The sequence below is a fragment of the Carassius gibelio genome, chromosome B25, assembly GCF_023724105.1.
Source record: "Carassius gibelio isolate Cgi1373 ecotype wild population from Czech Republic chromosome B25, carGib1.2-hapl.c, whole genome shotgun sequence".
In the NCBI taxonomy this organism is placed as follows: domain Eukaryota; kingdom Metazoa; phylum Chordata; class Actinopteri; order Cypriniformes; family Cyprinidae; genus Carassius; species Carassius gibelio.
Window position 1 is genome coordinate 5,970,157 of NC_068420.1, and position 27,298 is coordinate 5,997,454.

The 27,298-nt window shown below is 35.0% G+C and overlaps 1 protein-coding gene across 3 annotated transcripts in view; it reads left to right on the forward strand.

Annotated features, from left to right (window-relative positions):
• The window catches only part of plxnb2b (plexin b2b), a gene marked incomplete at its 3' end in the record, with an annotated part of 146,209 nt that overhangs the window by 64,855 nt on the left and 54,056 nt on the right, over positions 1-27,298 (forward strand). For all 3 annotated transcript variants that reach the window (XM_052597729.1, XM_052597731.1, XM_052597730.1), the window contains 1 exon segment: positions 3,022-3,149.

The following is a 27,298-nucleotide window of genomic DNA, read 5'->3' on the forward strand; positions in this document are numbered from 1 at the left end:
TCATTTTGCATGCACTGCTTGTGTTATACTGTACATGTTTGATTTACTAAGATATATTAGTTTAAAAAGGCGTTTATGTGTGTATCATTGGATCTGCACTTTTTGTTTGATTCACTAACAAAAATTGGTTAAAGGATTCATTTCTTTGGGAATCATTAGATCTGCACTTTTTGTGCTGGATATGTCTGATTCATTAAAAAAAATATCGGTCTGTGTTTGGGGGGAACATTTTGGTCTGAACTGTCTGTGCTGTGTGTGTTTGATTCACTAACACGAATCAGTTTGAGAATCATTTATTTTGGTTCTTTTGCTTTGTTTGATTCCTTTACAAAAGTTGATTCAAAAGAATCAGTTGTTTGGGAATCATTTGGATTGTGCTAAATGTGTTTGATTCATTAACAAGAACTGAGTTAATAAGAGTAATTTGCTTGTTGCTTCAGATGAAAAAAAGTGGAATGCTTTTTTTTTTTTTTTTTTAAAGTAATGATTTAGCTAGATGCTAATGCTTACATACAAACAAAGCATGGGGGTCTGAAATATCAAAAGCATAATGCTGTGGCAGAATGTACTAATATTGGCGTACAGCAGGAGTCTCCATCAGGGGGTCCGCAAACGTACCGCAGGGGTCCGTCAATTATCAAACAGAAATACAATATTAAATTAACTTCAACCAAATGTTAAATCTTGCATTGTGTCAATCACATTAAAACGTATGAATATAAATGTAAATGTCTATACATCAAAACCAATTATTTGAATGACTTTGCCATATTAGCATCATAACAAAGTATCCAAATATGCTCCACATATATTCAGCAGTATGTGATATATACACAAGTCCTCAGAAGTATGAATGATTTGTCTGTTTTTGAGGATTAACCTGGACGTCTGAGGTTAGAATGCAGTTCTGGTTTTGTCATATAACATTTAATATTTGCTCATGAAAGCACATTCATGTGGCAGCTGCCGTTTTGTCACATAAAAAACTTGATTGTTTTAGAGTCTGAAGGATTTTGACGAAGGATTCTGACGTTTGTCTTTCAGCAGAGATTTTCTCTCTTTTGCCGTCTTCTGTCATTCTCTGTCACCCACATTGACTCGTCTCTGCTAGAAGATCGCTGTGTCTTCGGTGAGAAATGTATGCGCGCTGCCGTCTGGTGTAACTCTGTGTCCTCGGAGCCCAGGAGATTCGGGGATATGTGTGTTGAGGGGGAGAAAAAAAAAGAAAAAAGAATTGGCTTTCATTTCTTTTGTCTTCAAATGAAATTGTCCTGACTTTCTCCGCTCCTCTCTGACACACTGATTAATTCCAGCATGTTGTCTCTTTACATTAGGACACGAGCGGAGCGGACCGCGGCTAAGCAAACCAATCTCATCCTGTTGCCATGGGAGCGCTGTCCTCGCACCGTTGGCCCATCACCAGATCGAACGCACACCAACTTCCTGTTCCTTCTGTGAGGGCTGTGAAAGAGCTCAGATGGAGCTCTTCGCTCGGATTCTGGGCTGCTTGTAGTTATCTACAGCAGGGTTATTATAGTTAACTAAAACTTTTAAAATGTTAACTGAAATATGAAAAAAAAAACTAAAAATCTGTTTCATTTCTGCTAGCTGCTTAAGCATCATTCATCATTTTCATTTAGTTTAACTTGATGTAGTAAAATAACTAAAGCTATAAAAATACAAACTAAATATCTCAGTGATCATAAAATTAAAGTGGTGCCTTGCTGCCACATGCATATTATTTTTCTATAATTATGCTGTTGTTAAAATGACTTTTGATGTTAAAACAACATTGTATCATAATAAAATTGTTTTTTAAACTATTTTCTTGTAATAATGAGATGTTTTGTTAAATTAAATATTTTCTTGTAATGATGTCATGTTGTTATAAGGAAATATTGTTTAGGCAATATTCAAGAAAAACAAGAAAGAAATAATTTTAGCAACATAGCGTCTCATTATTATTCAATATATTTTCATTGCATCTGATTACAAGAAATATTTTGTTTAAATAAATAAAATAGCATCTTGTTATTACAAGACAATATATTCCAAACAACATAAAATACATTGTTTTTGCAACAACCTTTCATGATTATGAGAAAATATGTTGTTTAAACAACAGCAACTCGTTGTAACGGGAAAATATATTGTTTTAACTAAATGACATTTCATTATTATGAGGAAAAGTGTTGTTAAAATGACATGTCATTATTATGATATAATTGAGTGGAAAGCAAATATGTGGTAACAATGCTTCAGCACATAAAATAAAACTTCACATACATTACAGTATACATGGTGGCATTTCTTATGGGCAGGTGCAGAATAAACAGGAGGAATCATATCATTGATGCTTTAAGAGAGATATGACATCTGCAAACAGTCCTTCAATCCATCAAACAATCTTTCATAACGCTTTTGTCCTATTAAAGGTGCTATAAGGAATGGGTTTAATATCACAGATAAAACGTCTCCACTACCTGATATAGGAGTGTCGAGACATCAGATCTATCTCTGTGACAGATCCAGATGCTGTGAAAATATGATAAAAGGGATCTGGCGAGTGGCCAGAAGTCTCAGAAACAGCCTCTGCCTGTCAATCATGCTGCATGTTTATGATTACACTGTATGCGTTCGTCTCTGTAGAGAACAGGCTCAAGAGAGTCATTTGTTCGGGAATCATTTGGTCTGCATTGGCTGCGCTGTGCAATATTTCATGATTTGCTGAAAAGAACTGGTTAATAAGAGTTATTTGTTCAGGAATCATTTGGTCTGAATCTTTCCGTGCTTTGTGTGTTTAGATTGACTTCAGAGAAAAATTAGGAATAGAAGGAATCATTTGCTCTGTGTGTTTTGTTTCAGTTCTTTATAAAGATCTGGTTCACAAGAGTCACTTGTTCAGGATTCAGTTGATTCACGCTGGATGTTTTTTTTTTTTAAGAAAATAGCCTATATTGGTGTGTAGCTTATAGCCCTAATATACAGTACTGACCTTTTTTTTGTCTTTTTGAACGGCAGATATCTCGAGACCAAACCATAGGAGGAGAGGACTGAAGACAACACAAGCTGGACCACGTCTCCACCTGAGCTCTGTTTTAATGCACCAAGTTGCTTCAGCCCTTTATAACACCGCAAACAGCCTGCAGGTAAATGATGAACTATGCTTTCAGTTTCTGCCAAGAATAAGCATTGCTCATTGTGATTTATTGTTCCTAATTTCAGTTTTAGTGAACATTTTTGTCTTTCTATCTTTTTATAAATGCTATAAACACAGTTAAAGGAATAGTTCAACCTAAAAATGAAAATGTGCTTAAAATATACTCACCCTCAAGCCATCCAAGATGTACATGAGTTTTTTTTGTTTGTTCTTTCATCAGAATAGATTTGATGTAATGTAGCATTATGGATGCTCTGCAGTGAATGGGTGCCGTCAGAATGAGAGTCCAAACAGCTGATAAACACATCACAATAATCCAGAGATAATCCACACCACTCCAGTCCATCAGTTACAAACAAACAAATCCATAACTGAGACATCACTTCTGACCAGAGTGTGAGTCTGTAACCGATAATAACGCTTCGTTTAGTGAAGAAGTCCACTGTTTAGATTTGGTTACAAAAATTTGGGACTGTCTTTGCTTGTAAGCAGTGCTTGATCTGTGCATATTTCTCTACTGATTCAGACTAGACGCCTTTATACTAGAGAAAGCAATATTATGGATGCTTTTGTTTATTTAAAACACGGCTTTTTCGCTTCACAAGACATTAACTGATGGACTGGAGTGGTGTGTATTGTTTGTGGATCATTGTGATGTTTTTATGAGCTGTTTGGGCTCTCATTCTGACGGCACCCATTCACTGCAGAGTATATCCATTGATGATCAAGTGATGTAATGCCACATTTCTCCAAATCTGAAGAAGAAACAAACTCATCTAGATCTTTGGATGGTCTGAGGGTGAGTACATCTTCAGCAAATGTTCCTTATTGTGTGAACCATTCCTTCAAGCCTCTCGTGGTAAAATCACCGTAATGCTCAGCGTCAGGTGGCTTATTGGTAATTCTGACCCGCCCGTCACCATCTGGCCGTGTCCCCGTGATGCCGTCTCCTCCGGTGTTGTATCGGAGATGCCCATCGACGTGCCGCTCTTAATCAGCGCACCTGTCCAAACAGATGTCCACGGGGGTTTTGTTTATTGATCGCGTGTGCCGCTCGCCCCCCTCCACTGGAGCCACAGGATGAACTCCTGGGGTCTCAGAGAGGAAATGAAAAATCGCTCCTGCTCATACAGTATCATTTGTTTTTTGTTTTTAATATCTGATAAGCTTGCATGTGCTGGCTTTGTGTTTTATTTGTGCGGATCAGGGCTGACTCAGGCTGGGCTCCGCAGCTGTTTCTCAGGTTCAGTCCAGCAGCCTTGAGCGAGAAGAAGCTTTGACAAAACGCTTCAGACACATTGGGAGAGAGAAATCTGTCTGTATTCAGGGTCTCAGGGTGATGCTACTGTCGGCCGTCTGGAGTGATTCTCACAGTGAGGGTTTCTGTCAGGAAACACCTTGTCTTCAGGCGATAGCTTGTTAGTTTGGATTCTGGATTTGAGCTCTGGGTTCAGTGCTGGTTAAAGTCAATGTGAAACCGCAGCATGTGCATCTCACTTTAATCCTGTAGTGTGATGCATTTCTGGTTTATTAGGAATTGTGTGATGGTGGAAAATGAGTTTTTTACATGTGAATGGAGCGAAAGTGAGTTAGTAGCTGGTAAAAACATTTATGGTTTTAGCCTTATTATTTACAAAAATATTGACAAATCCGTTAGATGCCAAAGGTTCTTTTTTGTTCAACTGTTAATATTTTTGGTTTAGAAAATGAGATAAGGAAAACGAAGAAGAAAACATTAAATCATAACTATATTCTTTCTTTGACACACTAATAAATGTTATATATATAAAGCAAACCAATGAAAAAAGATGCATTAATTTAATGATTAAGTTCAATTAAAAGGTTAAAATTATGATGAAAAACAACAACAAAATGTGTTATGTTTATTACTGTTGAAAATCAGCAATTAGTTAATTAAAACAATGTCTTTACAAGAAGAAAATGGTTATTAGTTTTAAATATTTTTTATGTCATAAGGCTCAGCTTTTCTTTTCTTTTTTTTTTTTTCTTTTTTTTTTGATTTATGCATCATCTGAAAGCTGAATAAATAAGCTTTCCATTGATTTATGGTTTAAAAAATGGACAATATTTGGCAGAGATACAACTCTTTGAAAATCTGGAATCTGAGGGTGCAAAAAAATCTAAATATTGAGAAAATCACCTTTAAAATATCTTCAAGGAACGTAATCTTTACTTAATATCCTAATGATTTTTGGCATAAAATAAAAAATGCTGACCCGTACAATGTATTTTTTGCTATTGCTACAAATATACCAGTGCTACGTCAGATTGGTTTTGTTCTCCAGGGTCATATATAAATATATATATATATATATATATATATATATATATATTAAACAAGTATATACTTTCTTTAATATGTATATTAATAAAGGTTGTGTATGTTACATTCAAGCTAGGTTTGGTTAAAATGTTTGAAAGTTTGATTAAGGTCTCGTTTGTAAAAGTATAAGACACATTAATAACATTTTGTCAGTGTGAAATGGACTTAAATTAATATATATGACCAAATATCGACTCCATTTGACAGTTTTACATTAATGATAAGCAGCTGTAAATGACCTCATTATCTAGTGGTAAGATTAAAGAAAGATTCAGGAACATTTTCAACTATCCAATCGATTCCAGATAAAGGATAAAGTCAAGTCACACATCTGATTATGTAAGTTAAATGGGTTGCAAATGTCAATTGATGTTCACTTCAGATAATGAGTAGCTTGACAAACTCTCTCCACCGGCGTCAGGAGTGGAAAGTGCAGACGAGGATGAACAGGAGCTTTTTTGTTGTTGATTACCGGTGTGTGGTAATTTGAACAAGAGGTGGTCTGACTCACTCAAAAATGACTGTTCTTTACAGTGTATTCACTAAGCTTCGTGTTCGACTAAAGGGAGGATAGTCTCCTAATTTGCAGCGTTTGTGTTAAAAATGGTAAATGATTATCTGTGTGCCAGAGGCATTCAGGTCTGCCGTTCTTCTGCTGGCCTTCAGGACGAGGTGTTGATTGAATGTGTAGAGCCAGTAGCACACACACACACACACACACACAGGTTAGCTTGATCCCTGCTAATCTTGTCAGCCATCGATATGTTTGGTTCAATGCGATTCTGAGTGAAAAACCAGCCGCATCCAGACCTGCTCCATCTCTACTCTCCTTCATCGTGTCCTTGTTTCTCCTTCTCTCTCATCAGAGCTTCTCCTCTCTTCTTGTTTTTCTCTCATCTCACCCTGATCTGAGTTCAGGCCCATTGAGATTTAGCATTAACATGCTTTTAACATCTTCGCGTGAAGTTTTTTAATATCCAGAGGACGTTCTCAATCCTTCTGTTCTTGTCTGGGTTTTTGGCTTGTTTTTAGCAGTTCTCACTAAGCCATGTTTCTCATTCTCATTGTTTAAATCCCTCACACTATTCAAATGTTGTGCTAGAGAGACAGATGTTTCCTCAGATCATGCTGCTGGGGGAACTAAACTGAGAATGCATTTGAAATTTCAGTTGAATTCCTGAATTTCGAAACAGGATGCAGGGTTGCAGTTTGAATTTAAGGAAGTGAAATTCAAAGGAATTTATGCAACTGTCAATTTTAAATAGAAGCGCAAAGTTAGTCAACACAAACCATGATTCTTGCTGGCTCGACAAAGGCTTGTTTGAACTTTTGGAAAAATGTTTCAAAAGTAACAGATGTATGTTTAGATTGCTACATTGTTGGATGGATGGTTAGATGATGGATAGTTGCATGGATGGAAAGATGTTAGATGCTTGGGTCAATGGTTAGATTGTTAGATGGATGGGTGGGTGGATGGTTAAATAGTTGGATGGGTGGATGTTTGATGGACTGGATGGTTAGATTGTTACATTGTTGATAGACATTGGGTTACATAAATGGATAGTTGGATGGATGGATGGTTCGATTGGTTAGATTGTTACATGGTTACAAGGTTGGATGTATGGATGAATGGTTATGATGGATAGTTGGTTGTATGGATGGTTTGATGGATGTTAGATGGTTAGATTTGTAAGATGGTTAGATGGATGTTTTGGTGGTTAGATTGTTAGATGGTTAAGTACTGTGGTTAGATGGATGGGTGCATGTTTAATGGATGAATGGTTAGATTGTTACATTGTATATGGATATATGGTTAAATGCATAGATAGTTGGATGGATGGATGGATGTTAGATGGTTAGATTTGAAAAGTGGTTTGATGGATGTTTGGGTGGTTAGATTAAACAGTTGGATGGAAGGTAGTTTTAAATTGATGGGTGGATGTTTGATAGACGTAAGAACTGTAGTTAGATGGATGGAAGAATGTTTGATGGATGGACGGATGTTAGATTGTTACATTGTTGAATGTATGTATAGTTAAATTATGTTCTCGTAACAAGATTCGGGAGGAGCGCGTCCCCCGATACTTAGCCTAATCAACACAGGTGGAACACAATCCAGTAATCAATCCCACAGTATAAATATTGAAATGGATGGATAGTTGGATGTTTGGGAGGATGGATGGTTTTGTTTAGATTGTTACATGGTTAGAAGGTTGGATGTATGGATAAATGGTTAGATGATGGATAGTTGGATTGATGGATGGATGCATGTTAGATTTGTAAGATGTTAGATGGATGTTTTGGTGGTTAGATTGTTGGATGGACTGTGGTTAAATAGTTAGATGGATGGGTGGATGTTTGATGGATGAGTAGTCAGATGGTACGATGGAGGAATGGAGAAATGTGTGGTTAGATGGTTCAGTGGATGGATAGATGGTAAGATGGACATTGTGTTTTTTGGGGGTAGTTATGTACAGTAGTTGCTGTGGTGGTTGATAGGGTGCTGTTATGCAGTTTCTAGGCAATTTTTGGTTCTAAATGGTTTCTAAGGCATTGCTAGGCAGTTGAGAAGTGTTCTGAGTGATGGCTAGAGTATTTTATTTCTAACGTCAATGATGCAATCTTAAGAATAAAAAAATTCAACAACCTCTTCTTATGAAGTACCATTTTCCACTAAAGAAACTTTTGTGCAATGGAAAGGTTTCATGGATATTAAAGATTCTTCATGGAACCATTGATGCCTATAAAGAACTCTTCTTTTTAAGAAAAGTTTAAGGAAAAAAATGGTTATTTTCAAAACTGTTCACTCATCTTCTGTGGCATCACTGCAAAAACCCACTTGTCAAGGCATTAGTTTTAAAAGTGATAGGAACTTCAGACTTTCTCCTTTGGTACTATAGAAACTGCAAAAGTTTCTTTAGCATCAAGCAAAAAAAAGTGTATATATAATAATCCTGAGACTATTTTTGAAAGCAGAGTTCATAAATCTTCATTATGTTGCATAAACTGACTCATTTGGCATGAACACACGGCTGTGAGCGTCTGAACAGTTTTTTCCTTCCTTTCTCTGGTCTTCTGTGCGCAGGTTAATAAACAGATGACGGGAACATCTGGACGCTTCATTGATTAGCAATAAACAAGGTTTATTCGAATCAAATCACGTTGCTTAAAAAGACACATTCTCAGGTCTAGACTGAACTCTATGAAGCGGAGCTGTAACTCTAACAAGCTTTGAGATAAAATAATAAGATCTGCATCAGTTTGATAAGTGAACTCTGAATATGAATCACAGGCCAACATACGTGATGAATGAAGTCATGGTGAGTTGTGAAATGAATGGTGAAGAAACATTTAATCGTCGTTCATCAGTGTGGTTCGCTTCAGTTTGTTTTAGAGTGATTGGTTTCAGGTTCAAGGGACTGACAAACCTTTAATGTGCGAGTAAGATAAAGCAAGTAAAGCTTCAGTAGGTTCCTTCATGCTGCTGTCGCGCCCCACGGAGAGACTCGCAGAGACAGTGACAGTGAGAGTCCTTCTGGGCCACAGTATGTGATCAAATATAGCCCCATCTTTACACCTCACAAAGCTCTGTTATGTTGCTTTCAGACTCCAAACTCAATGAGAGGAAATAGCTGCTTGACGGAGACAGCAGAGTTTTATTGGAAATGTTTCTGCTGGGTAAAATCCTCAGGAGAACGTTTGATTACTGCTGAATGAGTGCGGGACACGTTGTTTGTGACTGTGAAAGCAGGTCCACTTACGTCTTATTCAGGCCACTTACACGGGATGAGAGCGTCTGATTGGTGGTGCCACAATAGATCGACATGAAACAAGTAGCCTGCCAGTGTATTCTGAGAATGCACTGGCAGGCTACTTGTTTCATGTCGATCTATCGTTGCAATGCATAGTTTTGCTTTTGAAGAAAAATTGCTTATAATTAATAATTATATATACAACTAGCCAATTTATTATATATACCCCCCCAAAAATTGGGTATATATTATTAAAATGGACACAATTTTTTTTAATTAAAATTCAATGCTATTGTCAATAAGTGATAATAATAATAATAATCTAAATAATATTTAATATATATTTATTAGGGGGTTTTGTTTGGAGAAATTATATTTAATAAATATGACAAGCCTATTTACTAAGCAGGCCTAAATGTCAGCTCAGGTTAGACGGGTAATGCTTGAGTTTGTGAATCTTTTGAATAATTCATGAAAGGAGACATAACACACACAGTTTCACCCAATCTCATGTTGCTCTTGAGTACCTGTAGAGCAGTATTGCATCCGTCATATCTCCAAAAAGTCTTATCATATTTATAAAAGAAAGATATAGCTTCATGATTCTCCCCAAAACAGCCAAGCTCCTTTTATTATAAAGTATTAATGGTGTATTGTTTTTTTCTTTTTTTGTATTAATTATCAAATTTGCTTAGTTTTAACTTTTTTTTTACAGTTTACTTTTATAACGTTGTTTTGCTGTGCACGTTCTTAAAGTAATAGTTCACCCACAAATGAAAATTCTATCTTTTATTAGTCTCCCTCATGTTGTTTCCAACCTTCATTTATCTTCAGAACACAAATGAAGATATTTTGATGAAATCCAAGAGCTTTCTCACCATGCATAGAGATCAATGTAGCTAAAATTTTCCCAGATAAAGACTTTATTTAACAATTCTTGTCCTCCAAGGCACGTCTTCCTGCACTATCAAAAGTGCTCATAGAACATGTATACGCCAAGTCTGGTTTACATGCAAAGGAATGTACGTGCATGCGTTGTGATACTCTCTATAATGGGGCCCTTGAGTGATGCGAAGAAGAAAAAATGTTGAATAAAGTTTGTTTGTGTGTGTATGCAAAAAAAGGATTCTCACTGCTTCATAAACATGACAGTTGAACTTTGTCACATGGACTATTCTACCGATGTCCTTACTACGTTTCTGGGCCTGGGAACATTTGAGTTGCATTGCTGTCTATGCATGGTCAGAAAGTCCTCGGATTTCATCAAAAATATATTATTTTTTGTTCCAAAGATGAATGAAGGTCTAAGGAATTAAAACAACATGAGGGTGAGTAGTTAATGACAGAATTTGACCCTTTTAGGTGAACTAACCTTTTAACAGATTCAGATTAAATTCAGACCACAATCTCACAATTAAAAATGAATTATCTTTATTTTATTTTATATTTTATTTATTTGCTAGATTCCAAAAGCGGTTCAGGAGAAGCGCTCATTGTAGTAGTATAGTGCTTTAAGTGTGACTTTGTTTCCTAGCATACTAATACAAACCAGTGCATCCTGACTCTCTAAAATCCTGTGACGCAGCCAATCAGATCGAAGCTTTTGATTCTATTGAACTCTGTGTGTAATTCTTTTTTGCATCAGCCGGCGTGTGGGCGTCTGAAGCCCGGACTCGTTCAGATCTGGTTACGGCTGGAGGAAAGTCTCTTTGCTCTTTCAGCAGACAGCATGAGGGCTTTTGATATTGACTTTGCTGAGAGCCTCAGGTCTGTGGATTGTTCTGAGGAGGTGCAGAAATCACAGATGACCAGCAGTAGTAGATGAAATGACCCAACTCTTTCTAGCTCTGATCAGAGGCAGCAGGAGTGGGCTTTGGAGAACAGGCACCAGTGTTGTTAAATGTTACAGCAGCATTTCGATCTGTTCATGTTGGCTGGATTTCCAGATATGTGCTTAAGAGGATAGAGAGAGGGAGAAAATATGGAATCGTCTAGTATGTAAGGGAACAGAATTACAGAGAATGACTTCGTATTAAATCTATACAGGATTCTACAGTACTAAGAGTAATTCAGTATCAATTACATTTTGCTGGACTTTTGCATGCATATGTCATTTTATAAATGATAATTTTATAAGGAAAAAAATCTGGTAGTATGTTTAGTATGCACACCGGTAAATTAGGGATGCACATTAAATGGTTACCAAATCAGTTATTGAACTGCAGATACACTCCTGTTCAAAAGTTAGTAAGATACATTTTTTTGAAGGAAGGTAATACGTTTATTTATCAAGCATGCATGAAATTATTCAAAAGTGACAGAAAACAAATTTATTGTATTACAAAAGATTTTCAAAATAATATACTTTTTCATACTGTAAATTATATTGGAATTATGTTGATACCTACATTTAACTCTATAATTTAAAATGACACGTTAGTGCTTCAGTTTAAATTTGATCATTTTAATAAACATTATAATAATATATACTGTATATGTATTTATGTATCTATGTGCGTGCATATATATACTTACTAATATATATTTACTATATTATATTTTTGTATTTTTGTGATAAAATTGAATTGTTTCTTAACATATATGATTGTTATATATATGAAGACTTTGGTTCTAAAACATGGTAAATGCCTTTTTTTTGCCATTATAAAATAAAGATTCTATGTGAAAGTTTGAATTTAAATGTAAAAACAATTTGGGTGAACTATCCCTTTAAGAACTTTTAATATTCCTAAATAGTAAACATCTAATTTATATAAGACAGACACTGATATTCATCTTTATTGAATCAATATTTTACTTCAATCAAAATTAATGAAACGAAACATTTAAATAGAAAGAAGCTATTAAAGTTTGATTACATTGCAGTTTGTTTACATGCAGTTTACAGAACCTTTAATGTTCTCATATCATACAACTGTATAACACAATTCTGTGCCACTCCTGAATGGATCAAGTGATTTCAAATTCAGAAACCTCAAGATAATCTCAAACGCTTCTCATCATCTTCTCAAGTTTCGAACATTAAAACGAGAAGAGCAACCTCTAAAATTCTCTGAAGGTCAAAGTTTAGCCATCTGCAGAAGAGCGAGACTCTGACATAAATTAAAGACACACACAGATTTGTGAGTGGATAGGTTGGAGATCTTCTATTCACTCTCTTTCTGTCTCTCTCTCATTTTCTCTCAATCCATTCTGATGGGATTTACAAGCAAGCGGTAATCCGTAACCACTGCAAAATCTGTGGCCCACTATGCAATTCTATCTCTCTCCCTCCCTCTCCTTTTCCTCTTCCCCTTCTTAATACTAAAAATAATTTAGCTGCTTCAGTGGAGGACGCTAGTTTTATCCCCAAATCTGGGCTGAAAAGGGGCGTGTGTCTGTTGGCAGCAAGTATTGTGTAGAATTAGACTCTCTCTCTCTCTCTCACACACACACTTTATTTATCTCTTCTTCAGCTAAAGCGTTTTAGAAATGTCAAGGATTTACCCAGTTGCTAAGCGGTTCACAGGCTCGCCGCTGTTTTCCCGGTCCGTTATATGAAGTGTCCTGGGCGCAGGAGTCTGTCGGCCATCTGCAAGCCGCTTCTGCCTGAGTGACAACCCACTTCAGATTCACACCACACATCTGTGTGTGTATGAGCAGGCATGAAAACCAGCACATCTGTCATGAGTGCGTGTTGGGACCGTTTGCATTGTGTTTTGTGACTGTGTGTGACTGAGATCTCAGAGAATGTGTAAATGATGTAACGTATGTTTATGTTGTTACTGGGTAAAAAAAAAAAAGAAGAAAATACTGAAGAATAAAAAAATGCTGTATGCCTTGTGTGAAACAATTTTAACTCTGGGACTCCTGGTTTCACCAATAACAAGACATTGAGTACTAATTACATTTTGAAACTTGAAAATTTTATTTTCTTGTAATTCACAATCAGATTTGAAAACAAGTCTAGCACAATCGTGTAGTGTGATTTATGAGAAGATTATTTTTCATGAATCAAATACTTAGTAAAAGCTGATTGTTCAACGAAAACACTTTTATCTTTTTTTTCAAATAGTTTTATTTTTTAGGTGTTATTTATTTTTGTGAACCATGAGTTACCAGTTTGAATCAGTCTGTAAAGGAGCTATATGATTATGATATATAAAAGCTGATATAATATAGGGTGTGTGTGTCTGTATATATATATATATATATATATATATATATATATATATATATATATATATATATATATATATATATATACTGTATATTAGATTTAAAAAATAAATAAAATTTGAAATGTTGCCTTTCAAAATAACTGAAATGAGTTGAAGTACCAGAAAAACAAAACTATTTAAATGTTTTTTAAAGAAATAAAGCTGAAATTAAAAATATATAAATATTAGAAGAAAATCTTGAATTTCAACTGAAATTAGTTATTCTTTTCACAAAACTAAAATACGAATAAGTTAAAGCCATTTTGATATATTAAAAAATACAAAATGACAAAAGCACATCAAATTACAAACAAACAAATAAATAAATAAATAATTAAAATTAAAACAAAAAATATAAATTAAAAGATATTTTATATATTTTATATATCTTTAGTAAGATATTTTATATATCTTTAGTAATATTTTTTAAAATCTTACTAAAACTAAAATGGTAGACATAATGCTAAAATAACAATGGAGAAAGATTTTATTTATATTATATGCTGTCAAGTAATTAACCACGATTATCAAAAATAAACATTTTTTCTTTACATAATAAATATGTACGGTGTATATTTATTATGTATATTAAATATACATGCATGTATATATTTTAGAAAAATAAGTTCATATTAAATATATTTATCTGTAATATAAATAATCAAAAAAATACATATATACATGTAAATACATGTAAATATTTTCAGCACATGAAAATGTATGAATGTGTGTGCATTTGTATATACATAATAAACATACACAGAACATACACACGTATTATGTAAACAAAAACTTTTATTTTGAAAGTGTTTAATCACAATCAATCGTTTGACCGCGCAAACAAAAAGCATACTGGACATTTTAGCTGAAATATACCTAAATGAATCATAATAAAATGGAATTGAAATTAGAATCAAATCAAATGTAATACATTTTAGAGCTGGTCTAAAGGAATTGAAATTTGAATTTGAAACAAATCTGTATAATTTGCAACATTAGTGACATGTTGATATTATTATGAAGCAAGCTCATCTTTTCAGAAAAGAGGAATGCTTTCTATCAGTAAATGCAACTGAATCCAGAGGATTTCAGCGTTTTATAGCCGTATGCAAGAGTAAATGTGCTCGAGGACTGTGGAGTAAGTGAGCATGTGGCCTCAGAAGTGAGTTTGCTGTACAACCATCAGTTTAATTCCTCTGTGACCCTGAAGAGAATTATTCACCCAGAAGGCTTCGTGGTTTTAACTGGGTTTTTGCCTGCTTCCTGGAGTCTTGTTGGCTAAACAGGCTGGGTGAAGTGATTTAGTTTAGCAGTGTGGAGCTGCTGCTCATCTCGCGTCGTGTGCTTGGGTCCTGATGGGCAGATGTGGGTGACGTCTGCTCAGTGAGTCTGCGAGACAGAGCGTCTCTCATTTCTGTGTTTAAACAACATCCGAGCTTCTCCTCCCTGCCGATATCACATCTGCTGCTCACAGCCGTGGGATTGAACACAGATGCCGAGGAGAGCGGAGGTCCCTCATTGGAGGACCCTCAAGAAGAACAGACTATGTGTGTGTTGGGTTATTTAGATATGTACATTGAGACATAATTAATCACATGATTAGAATAGACTGCATGGACCAAGCATGGCTAAATCATAATCAAAATATATATTTTTCATCTATATTCTAAAAAATAAAATATGTATGCAGTACATGAGTGTATGAATAAATACAAATGTAAAAAAAAATAAAAAATTAAACCGTATAATATTAGTGCTGTCAAACGATTCGTCACGATTAATCGCATTCCAAGATAAAATATTTTGTTTATATAATATATTTGTGTGTGTACTGTGTATTTGTATATATTAATACACACACATACAGTATATATTTTGAAAATATATACGTGTTAACATTATATTCATATAATTTATATCATATAAATATTTTATATTTTTAAAACGTTTTTTCTTAAATGTATACATGCATGTGTGTGTATTTATATATACATAATAAATATACACAGAACACACAAACATATATTATATAAACAAAAACTTTTATTTCGGATGTGATTAATCATTTGACAGCACTACTGGTGTGTGTGTGTGTGTATGTGTGTGTATATATATATATATATATATATGATTTATTTCACATTTTTAAATATGAAAAAGTTTCTTGTGTGATAAAATAAAAAATTGTAAATAAATCTTTCATATATGTATATATTATATATATATAATATATAAACTATACAGCTATAAATACTATATATCAATGCTATTTACAATTAAAAGTATATATACAAATTAAAACAATATAGATTTTTGATAAAACATTTACCTAATACCTAATACCTAATTTATTTTTACCAGTATCTTGTTGTATAAACCAGTTTAGTTATGTTTCTCATGGACCTTAAGTCTAAATAACACACAAATGTATTTGATATATATTTTGATTCTAATATGAATGTAAATAATGATTCAGTGAGTGAATCAGATGCTAATTCAGACTGATTCAGTGATTGAGTGAATCATTTTAGACTGTTCACAAAAACAAACACAGACACAGTCTGATTCAGCAATGAACCACTCAGATCTTTTTAACAAACTCCTCAGTGCAATAGAAATATGTCTTGTCCATTTTTTTGTTTCGTTTTTTTAGTTGTATTTTATTGCATTGCGCGGCTCATTATTTCTCCCTCATCACATTATATCAGACAGCAAACTCACAACTCATCAGCATCGTTTATTTTTCTGTGCTGCTTTAGATTCAGAACCGGTTCTCGATCCTCAACACTAGTCCGGGGTTATTGGTGATTTTCAGCGTCTTGAATTGGTGATAATCACGTTAATGTTGTCCCTTCTGTTCAAACAATGTCAGGCGTTATGTAAAGTCCAGAGACTTGAAGGAAAAGATCTCACATAATCCAGACAGGCTCCTGATGAAAGAGCTCTCTCTCTCTCTCTCTCTCTCTCTGTCATGATTAAACCATCAGCAGTGGGTGGAGAAAGAGAGAATGACAGTATGATTCAAATGGATGGCGAGATAAAGAGAAAATCATTATGCTGCTGATGCCAGATTTCTCATGAAGGGGTAGATATGCTGAATTATTGCAGTGATTGTTGGCGTACACGGTGTGTGTGTGTGTGTGTGTGTGTGTGTGTGCTATCTTAAACTCAGAGTCTGTTTCACTGAATAATGGAAATTTTGTCATCATATAGTCGCCCTCATGTTGTTCCGAACCTGTATGACTGTTCTGTCAAACACAAAACAAGAAAGACTTCAAAGTCCAACGATGGCTTTGTGTGATGCAAAGACCATCGAGTAAAGAGAGTCAAACTCCCAAACGAATCATTGCACCGTTCACTTGAATGAATGAACGAACAAATCAATGAATGTATCAATGAATCAACAAATTAAGACTCTTTTTGTCAACTGAATCAATTTATTGAATATGTCTGATTCATTCAGTCATAAATAGCACATATATATAATTTGTAAATTTTATTGTTTATTTTATTTTATTATTTATTTAGTATAATTTTTCACCAAATTGCGTGTATGTGTGTCTATGCTGTACACTCTTTATATAACTACTTTTATAATCCATTTTGAAGTTTTTTTGTTCTCAATTTGGTCTCATATATTATAATATTATATTTTTGTTATATTTTATTACAGTAATTCTATTATTAAATAATAATAAAATAATGTTTGTAATACACACACACACACACAAGCATATTTTATATATGCATACATGCATATGTTTGTATTAAGTTACTTAATTTGTATTTAATAATTACAATTATTTTATATTCAAGAAATAATGTGTGTATATATATATGTGTGTGTGTGTGTGTGTGTGTGTGTGTGTGTGTGTGTGTGTGTGTGTGTGTGTGACCCTAAAGCACAAAAGCAGTCTTAAGTCACTGGGGTATATTTTTAGTAATAGCCAAAAATGGGTCAACATTTTTTATTTTTATTTTATGCCAAAAATCATTAGGATATTAATTAAAGATCATGTTCCATGAAGATATTTTGTACGTTTCCTACTGTAAGTATAACTTTTTTAAAAAGTATTGTTGTTAATGACAGAAAGTAAGTCTAAAGATGAGTAAATGAGGATGGACTTATGTTTTAGATAAACTCTCAATAAACTCAGTTTAACTTCAGCGTCTCTGGCTCGCTCTCTTTTGGTCTGCATGCTGTTGGCCGGTTGTGTAGTGCGTCACGGCTCATCAGAGGCGCTGTTTCTGTGACTGAAATGTAAAAGTGTTAAGCGTACATTAAGTTTAATATCTGAGATTAAAAGCTTTAAAGTCAAACATGACATCAAAATGGACTTATTTACCTTCTAAATGCACATTTGTGAGCACGATTCATCAATCTGTTATCAGTCCTCTGATTCTCCAGAGTGAAATATGTTATAAATGTCGTTTCATGTTGACTTCAAAGACTCTACAGTCATATCTGCTGAATGAAGTCAATCAGAAACATGACTGAACAGAAATCTCTCAGCGTCTGCAGACATGTACATGAAGAAACCAGGAATCCACAAACACAGAAGGAAAAGTGAGGCAATCGTTGCTAATCCCAGAGAGCCTGACAGGCGGCCCGACCGGAGATAAGCGTGAGCGATATGACATTTGTATGGAGTGTGGTAGGAACAACAGTTGTTTTGGCAGAACAATTTGGTTGTGAAATAGCGTTGGTGGGGAAATGGGTTTCTGTTTGATTGACAGCTGGAGAGATGGTCCTGTCATTCTTCAACTTGGACAGCTTTTCTAAACATGGGCAGAAAAGGCACAGAAGTCTTGAAAACGAATCATTACGAGTGACAGCGTATCCAAAGAACTGACAGACAAACATCCTGTTTGTGGAAAGATTGGATCAGATGGGATGTTAGCATTCTTTTACAGAAAAGACATGCTTGTCCTGTGGTTCAGTAGTAGTATCAGATGATAAGACTGTGTTTCTTTCATATTCACTTGCAAAAAGTACCAGGGTACAATGATGGTATCTGATGAGAAGACCACAGTGTGCTTTTGTAAGGGTCTGCCATGCTACTGAATGTAAACCTTCCTGTACCATGGTATTGACATTGTATTTTTGTGTTAAACAGAAGGTGAATGGGCCACATACAAATTGATAAAAAAGAAAGATGATGGCAAATGAAATTTTTTGTTACATTTGTAAATATAAACTCATAACCAGGTGTACTATAGAAGATTTAAATATATATATATATATATATATATATATATATATATATATATATATATATATATATATATATATATATATATATTTATTATATATATATATATATATATAATGTAAAATTATTAGAAATTTGTATATTTAAAAAATAATTTAGTAAACAGAAAATTTATTGAATGCAATGAAATAAGTCAAATATGTACACATAATTTATTTATACAGTAAAAAGTGAATTCTATATTATATGAAATTTCTTCAAATTTTTTATTCTTCTCTTTTCATTCTTCTCATCCAGTTGGATGTACTGCCAAAATTTCTGAAAGGCCTTTGGAGATGGCTTATGGTAGAGAAATGAACATTTAAATCACGGGGAACAGCTCTGGTGAACATTCCTGCAGTCAGCATGACAACTGCACGCTCCTTAAAACTTGCAACATCTGAGAAGAATTGCTCACTAACCCAGATTTAGACAGATTTTTGAACAATATTTGAAAGAAATAGTCTTAGATCTTTTGAGTTCAGCTCATAAAAAATGGGGGCAAAACAAAAGTGTTGCGATTATAATTTTGTTCAGTGTGTGATATTTATCTTTTAAATTTATCATTCAATAATTAACCTGTTAACTGTCACTCACGTTTTTGAAGATAGACTTGAATGTGAATGATACAAACCTACATTTTTATAATTCATGACTGAAAACATTTTGTAACATTATTTTGATGTGCCATTTACATGGTAATGCAATGTCTGATTTTAAAATGGGTTTTAAAGGATTAATTTTGAGATTTTATGTTTTCAAGTGATATATAACTTCTGATGATTTCTAAAATGTGATAGAGAAAAAGGCAACGAGGAAGTCTTTTTTTTAAACAAAGGTCAAAGCTCCTTTTGTAATGTAGATTTCTTAGGGTGCACTCTTGTCATAAACTAATCTATTACTTTTCCTACATAATTTTTAACAAAAGATATTGGTAAAATATATATTTGGGAGTCTTAGACCTTTCCAACGATATATAGTTTGTCAAGATTAGATTAGATTTGATTGTAATATAGTATAGTCAACGTAGGCCTCCTGTATACGGGACGGGGTGACAATTAACAGGTTAAAAATTACTTTTAATACACATACATTTTATAGATAGATGGAAATAAATGATTTATTAACATTAATATATAATAAATTATAATATAACAGCCTCTTGATTCATAAGTTGTGTAATTGCTCTTGTAAAATTAAATAATAACCGTGTTCGGTGCAAGAACCCTTGTCTGACAACAGTGAGGGAAACAGTAAAGTACTCCCAGCATGCATCAGGCTGGACACATGTTTTGTGGCAGACCCAGCGCCCACAGTGCGTGCTCACAGGAAGTGATGGCAGTCTCGATAGAGCCCTCACTACAGCTTCTCATCTCTTGTTTGTGCACTGCAGGCATGGAGGGGCGGCTATAAGTTGCTTGTCTTGCGTTATCTCTCTCAACGCCTCCACGACGGAGGCCCACAGGCATCTCTGACAGGAAATTGATGCTCCGCTCCTCCAGAGACTCCACGCTCTTCCCTCGAAAGGATGAGTTCAGCTCCCTGTTGAAGTAGAGCTGTCGTCTGCACTGTCAGAAACACGCTCCCGCTGCGGCGCGGCAGAAAACTGAGAGTTCAGATGTTAGACAGGGTGATTGAGCACCGAGCTGAATTTGAATAGGGAGCCCGCTAACGTGTGTGTTTCTCACAGCGGGTGCCGGAGCTGCGCAGGCGTCCAGGTTGGTGTCCCTGGAGCCGGGCAGGTCTGCGATCGAATCGCTCAGGTGGAAAAATGGTTTTATCGGGGGTGGAGGAACCGATAGCAGAAGCACTCAGTCGTTTTATGGGGACTTTGGAGTCTAGATGGAGAGTTTTGCTGGTTAGGGGTCAGAGATCTTCACAGAGCTGATCTTCTAAACATTTCAGTCACTTTCAACTGATTTCCTGCTGTACGGGCTTGATTTTACACCTCACATCTCCCAAAATACATACCTTACGAAACTCTAAACCAGAGGTTTCTTCAGATTTCTAACCTGATGTTTTAAGATTTGGCATTTAACTTGCCCTAATGTTTGCACAAAAGACATACATAATAACTTAGATTTGATGTCTTGTTGAGGAAAGATGTGCAATTATTTTATGCAACTGAACTGTTTGAAATAAAAATAAAAACTAGTCGCAAATTTCATACTGTAAGTTTGGTTTTCAGTCATGTATATATGTAAAAAATATACTTGTATGTATATTTTTATTGGGACTTTTTCTGGAAATCCGAAAAATAGTTCCTATGTCAATTGTTTTGTCAAAATTAGGTTTTCATTAAACTGTTTTATAATTTTATAACATCTTGTCTATCATCTCTGAAAATATCTTGGCAAAATTCACTTGTTTAGTGCAGAAAAATAGAGGTGATGCCAGTCAAGGCGTGCGTTTTATAGTTACAATACACCTTAGTAGAAACCACTATCATGCTTTAATACTTCACCGAGAAACTCAATTCATTTACTCCCCTTCTGCTGTCTGACTGAATGTTTTCTGTGAAACATAAAAGGAGAGATGTACTGAAATGTTATTTTTCGTGTAATAGAAAGTGACGGATCTTTGAGCTTTCAAAGTTACGAAGAATCACAACGGTATCATAAAAATAGTCATTGTGACTTGTGCTCCGTATTAAAGAATAAACAAATATAAGTCGTTTTTTTAATTTGAATAGTAACCTCTAACCCCTGATTGAGGAATATAAGAGGATTGCATTGAGTCTGTAGCTTTGTTTCAAATGCATGGGAAGTAAATGAGTCACCTAATGGAAGAGAATGATAATAATGCTCACTGCAGGAGAGATACTGGTCTGGAGAAACGCTCTGAATGACAGAAGCTCTTCAGATTTGAAGAGCTGCTCTCACATGCTGATTATCTGAGGTAAAAGAGTCTGTACGAGTGTTCATGACTGTGAGGGAACAAAACACTAGTGTGCCGGTGTCTGCCAAAGTAATGTTCAGGGTTTTTAGAGTATATACAAGTGTGTTTATTATCGCTGAGGAAAAGCTCAGAGATTGATGGAACGGTTCTCAGTCAGTCATGGTTAAAGAATGAACTAGGGCTTTGTAAAAATATCGACCTTCTGATTAATCCAATCTTTATTTGAACTATCAGAGTGTTTACATCCCTTCTGAATCCTAACGACAAAAGAAGTCATATTTTGCCTGTGTTTGCAGTCCATATTGAACGGGAATCAATAAAAAGGCTGTGTACAGTGAAATAATGACAGGACAATATGTTTCTCAGTTGATTTGTCCATGCAAGCTGCACACAAAAATACGCAACATGACCAGAGTAGTTCGAGTCACAAAAAGTGACTTATGAACTGGTTAATTTTAGTGAATTAAAAACATACAGCGCAACTTGTGTAGTCTGATTCGTGAACACATATGACTCTTATTAACTGGTTCATTGTAGTGTATCAAAAACATACAGCACAACTTGTGTTGTCTGATTCGTGAACACACATGACTCTTATGAACTGGTTCATTTTAGTGTAGTCTGATTCGTGAACACATATGACTCTTATTAACTGGTTCATTTTAGTGTATCAAAAACATACAGCACAACTTGTGTAGTCTGATTCGTGAACACACATGACTCTTATGAACTGGTTCATTTTAGTGTATCAAAAACACACAGCGTAACTTGTGTAGTCTGATTCGAGAACACACATGACTCTTATGAACTGGTTAATTTTAGTGAATTAAAAACATACAGCGCAACTTGTGTAGTCTGATTCGTGAACACATATGACTCTTATTAATTGGTTCATTGTAGTGTATCAAAAACATACAGCACAACTTGTGTAGTCTGATTCGTGAACACACATGACTCTTATGAACTGGTTCATTTTAGTGTAGTCTGATTCGTGAACACATATGACTCTTATTAACTGGTTCATTGTAGTGTATCAAAAACATACAGTGTAACTTGTGTAGTCTGATTCGTGAACACATGACTCTAATGAACTGATTCATTTTAGTGTAGTCTGATTCGTGAACACATATGACTCTTATGAACTGATTCATTTTAGTGTATCAAAAACATACAGTGTAACTTGTGTAGTCTGATTCGTGAACACACATGACTCTTATGAACTGGTTCATTTTAGTGTAGTCTGATTCGTGAACACATATGACTCTTATTAACTGGTTCATTGTAGTGTATCAAAAACATACAGTGTAACTTGTGTAGTCTGATTCGTGAACACATGACTCTAATGAACTGATTCATTTTAGTGTAGTCTGATTCGTGAACACATATGACTCTTATGAACTGATTCATTTTAGTGTATCAAAAACATATAGCACAACTTGTGTAGTCTGATTCGTGAACACACATGACTCTTATGAACTGGTTCATTTTAGTGTATCAAAAACACACAGCGTAACTTGTGTAGTCTGATTCGAGAACACACATGACTCTTATGAACTGGTTTATTTTAGTGAATCAAAAACATACAGCATAACTTGTGTAGTCTGATTCGTGAACACATATGACTCTTATGAACTGGTTTATTTTAGTGAATCAAAAACATACAGTGTAACTTGTGTTGTCTGATTCATGAACACATATGACTCTTATGAACTGGTTCATTTTAGTGAATCAAAAACACACAGCATAACTTGTGTAGTCTGATTCGTGAACACATATGACTCTTATGAACTCGTTCATTTTAGTGAATCAAAAACACAGCGTAACTTGTGTAGTCTGATTCGCGAACACATATGACTCTTATGAACTCGTTCATTTTAGTGAATCAAAAACACAGCGTAACTTGTGTAGTCTGATTCGCGAACACATATGACTCTTATAAACTCGGTCATTTTAGTGAATCAAAAACACAGCGTAACTTGTGTAGTCTGATTCGCGAACACATATGACTCTTATGAACTCGTTCATTTTAGTGAATCAAAAACACAGCGTAACTTGTGTAGTCTGATTCGCGAACACATATGACTCTTATAAACTGGTTCATTTTAGTGAATCAATAACAAAGCACAGCTTGTGTAGTCTGATTTGTGAACACATGATAAAATAATATGGATAGACAATCATAGAGGTTGTTGTTGCTGTTGATTTTTGGGGAAAGTAGGCCTACACTAGAGATATATTTAGCTGTTTATTGATGATTTTGGTATCCTGACAAATCAGCCAGTTTTAATACACTGCTTTTTAAGATCTCTTTTGAAACTCCAGATGACATTACTGCTGATTTTATTTTATTTATTTTTTATCAGAAGACAAAGCAGTCCTCATTTGCTCTCTATTTAATCTAATTTCCGTCTCACAGAATCAATTGAGACATTACAGAGAGGTTAAGATATTAAAGCGCAACACTACATCTTTCCAAATCTAAATCCGCTGGTGAAATAATGTGGATTTATTCAGCAGAACGTGTTTTGCAGCCACACACACGACAGCAGATTAGTGGGCGGCAGAGCGACAGGAAGTGCATGAGCTCCCCTCCTCCGCAGCGCGTGATTGGACGGGAGCCTTTCTGTTTGTTTTTTAATGCTTAACCTCGATAAAACTATGATTACCAAAAGCATGTGTAATAATGGATTAAGACAAAGCCAATATGGGGGATAAGAATCAAATGTTATTGGGAATGAAGACATTAATGATGATTATGAAAAAGACTTGTTTATTTTTAGTGAACATATAATGGAGATTGACTCTGTTTAGTTTCTTAAGTCCTCATCCAAAAATGATAATTTGCTAAAATATACTCATCCTCAGGCCGTCCCAAAACAAGTTTATCATAATATCTTAAAATTCATAAAAAAAAATTATTTAATTATTTTTGTTCTTCGTGGAATATCTAGTTTTACTTGAAAATATGTGACGGAATTATGGAAATAAAATGGGTTGTTAATGTCATTTCATGTTGACTATTCATTTTATTTCGGGTTGTTTATTGAATTGCGTGTTTTGCGAAGATCTTTCTTTTAATTTTAATTCAAGTGTCTTTTTGCATTTGACCTAGTTCCATATGCAATCCTGTTTTTTCCCTGTAGGTATACTGAAAAAGAACGAAACACCCAGATATTCTCATTCTGGACACAGATTTGTTTTAATACACAGATCTCTCTCTGGAATATGACTCTTTGTTTAGTGTTGGTGTGCTTTAGAGCTGTGAGATGATCAAAGCTCATTCATGCACCTCTGTTTGTCTCTGAACCCCAGAGCTCTCCGCTGATTCGCCAACATTATGAACATCTGGAAAAACTCAGAAACACAGCGTGCATTTTAAACTTTTAGAACGACACAATATCTGCGCAGATTTTTTTTTAATAAAGAGCTTCCCGCAACACACACAGCATTCAGCCTCCGGCTTCTCTGCAAACACTTCTTCTAGACCAATTTAATGAGTATTACTAAGTATTTTCGAGATTACCGCCCCCCAAATCCCCCTCCCTCCTCATTCGCCATCGTTTTACGGGGAGAAATAAACCGCTCCCCCCTCCAGATGTAGGCTTTTCACTCACTGTGAGATGAGGATTTAAAATCTGCCGCTGTCAGCCTCCTTCAGAACGCTTCCTAAGCATCTTTGAGACAAAGTTTCACTAAGCCGCTGCTTGCTTTTCTTCAGCTCCTTTCACGTGGACCGCACAAGTGTTGTGCTTGTGAACGCAGTCCTATTTTCACAGTAATCACTGTTTATTTTATTTTCTAGGGCTGAGGAAAACCCTTTCTTGGTGTTGTAGTGTTTGGATTGGATGATTAGTTTACATTTCTCTTGCAGTTTCACAGACGTTAGTACTGAGAGTGTGTTTTACTGAGTGTTTTACTGTGTGTTATGTTTAACTTTTAAAAGTAGCACGTTGCTTTATTTTGGTAATCGTAAACAAAAAGCAACTTGCGTTACGTCACTAATTTAAAGGGTTAGTTCACCCAAAAATGAAAGTTCTGTCATTTAATTACTCACCCTTGTGTTGTTCGAAAAACTATTGTGTTGTTTGTAAGACCTACGTTCATTTTCGGAAAACAATTTAACTTTTTTTATAGTAAAGCTTCACATGATAGAAAAGATGAAGTAATTTTTAAGACACATTCTTAACCTTATTGGTTATTAAGTATTTAGATGGCAAAGTCCACACTAATTAATTAATAATTATTTATTACCGTTGACTGTGAGTGATGTCACTTCCCAATGCCAAATGCCCAATAAAATGGCCCCACCCCTGTCACTTGATTGACAGGTTTCCGTGTAGACGTTGGAAATTCAAATGCAAAAGGAATTGCGATTCCATTTGAGTTTTGGCAGTTTACATGCACAGTGCAGAGAGAGTGAAAAGGCAAATGTGTAATTAATATTGCTATTTAAATGTGACAGGCTCATAGATCTTAAGATATTGGAAACACAATTGCAAATGGACTTTGCATTTCCATTTTAAATTTGGCAGACACTGTGCGTTCGCTTAAACGAAAATGCAAAGGGTAATGCGCGATTTGCATTTGCGTTTGGATTATGTCACATTTTATGCGTCCAAAAATTGAAAACGCAATTGCAAATACAAATACAACACAAATACAATTTGCGATTCCTTTTGAATAATGTCATTCCATATTATTTGCTTATATAAGTTTACAAAAAAAATTCACCAGGTGGTAAAAAAAAAAAAGTTTACTAAAATAAAAATGCAACATAAACATTTTGCAAAAAAGGAAATGTTGCGTTTTCATTTTCTTGCGCAGTTTTATTTTTATTTTTATAAGTGTAAACAAAATGGCAAAAAAACATGCTTCTAAAATCAAAATATGTGTCTCTACAAAAAGGAGACATTTACACTTGCGTTGGTTAGTACATAAATAAGTAGCATGTAAAAGTAACAGTCTGTTAAAGGGTGTAAATTCAAAACAGAATATTTACCCGTAGAGTCCAAAAAGCAGTGTAACATCACCTCCTCTTCTACAATAACAGTCATTCCGGTCGAGCTCAGTCAGTCCCAGACTGACAATCATTGGGCGTGAAGGAGATTTCCGATTAAACTGGGTCCGAGCCAGGAATCTTTAAAGAAAAGTAAATGGGAAAAATCAGCATGTTCCTAGGGGAGCCCTGCATCTTTATGCGGATCTTTCTGATTTCCATATGCTAAAACCACAGTTAAACATCTATAAATCAGGCCCTGCTTGCCACGCACTTCTGCAAGCATGAAGTTTGAATGGCAGCATGACTACAGCGCTTTCTCAGGAGAGGACGGCCGTCCCCCGATTCCACGCTTTCTCCGAGCACAGAGCAAAATCTTTGAGAGAACTACCACAACTTTGAGCAGAATCCCTTGGCATTTGGCATTGTATTGCAGGCTTTATAATGACATTCAGAGATGGAATAAACAGGCATTTTATCTTTGAGGAAGCGCAGCAGGAGAGGTTTACGCTGCATTTGTTGCGGGATCTGTTGCAGGAGCGAGAGATTGAACACGGGGGTCTCGGGTGTCCTAAAAACTCAGAACACTTTGAATGTGTTTGTCACGGGTTGGGAAACAAGTGTTTTTAGAAGTTTTATTCTGGAGAGGGTTTAATGTTAATGAGATAAGGCCTCA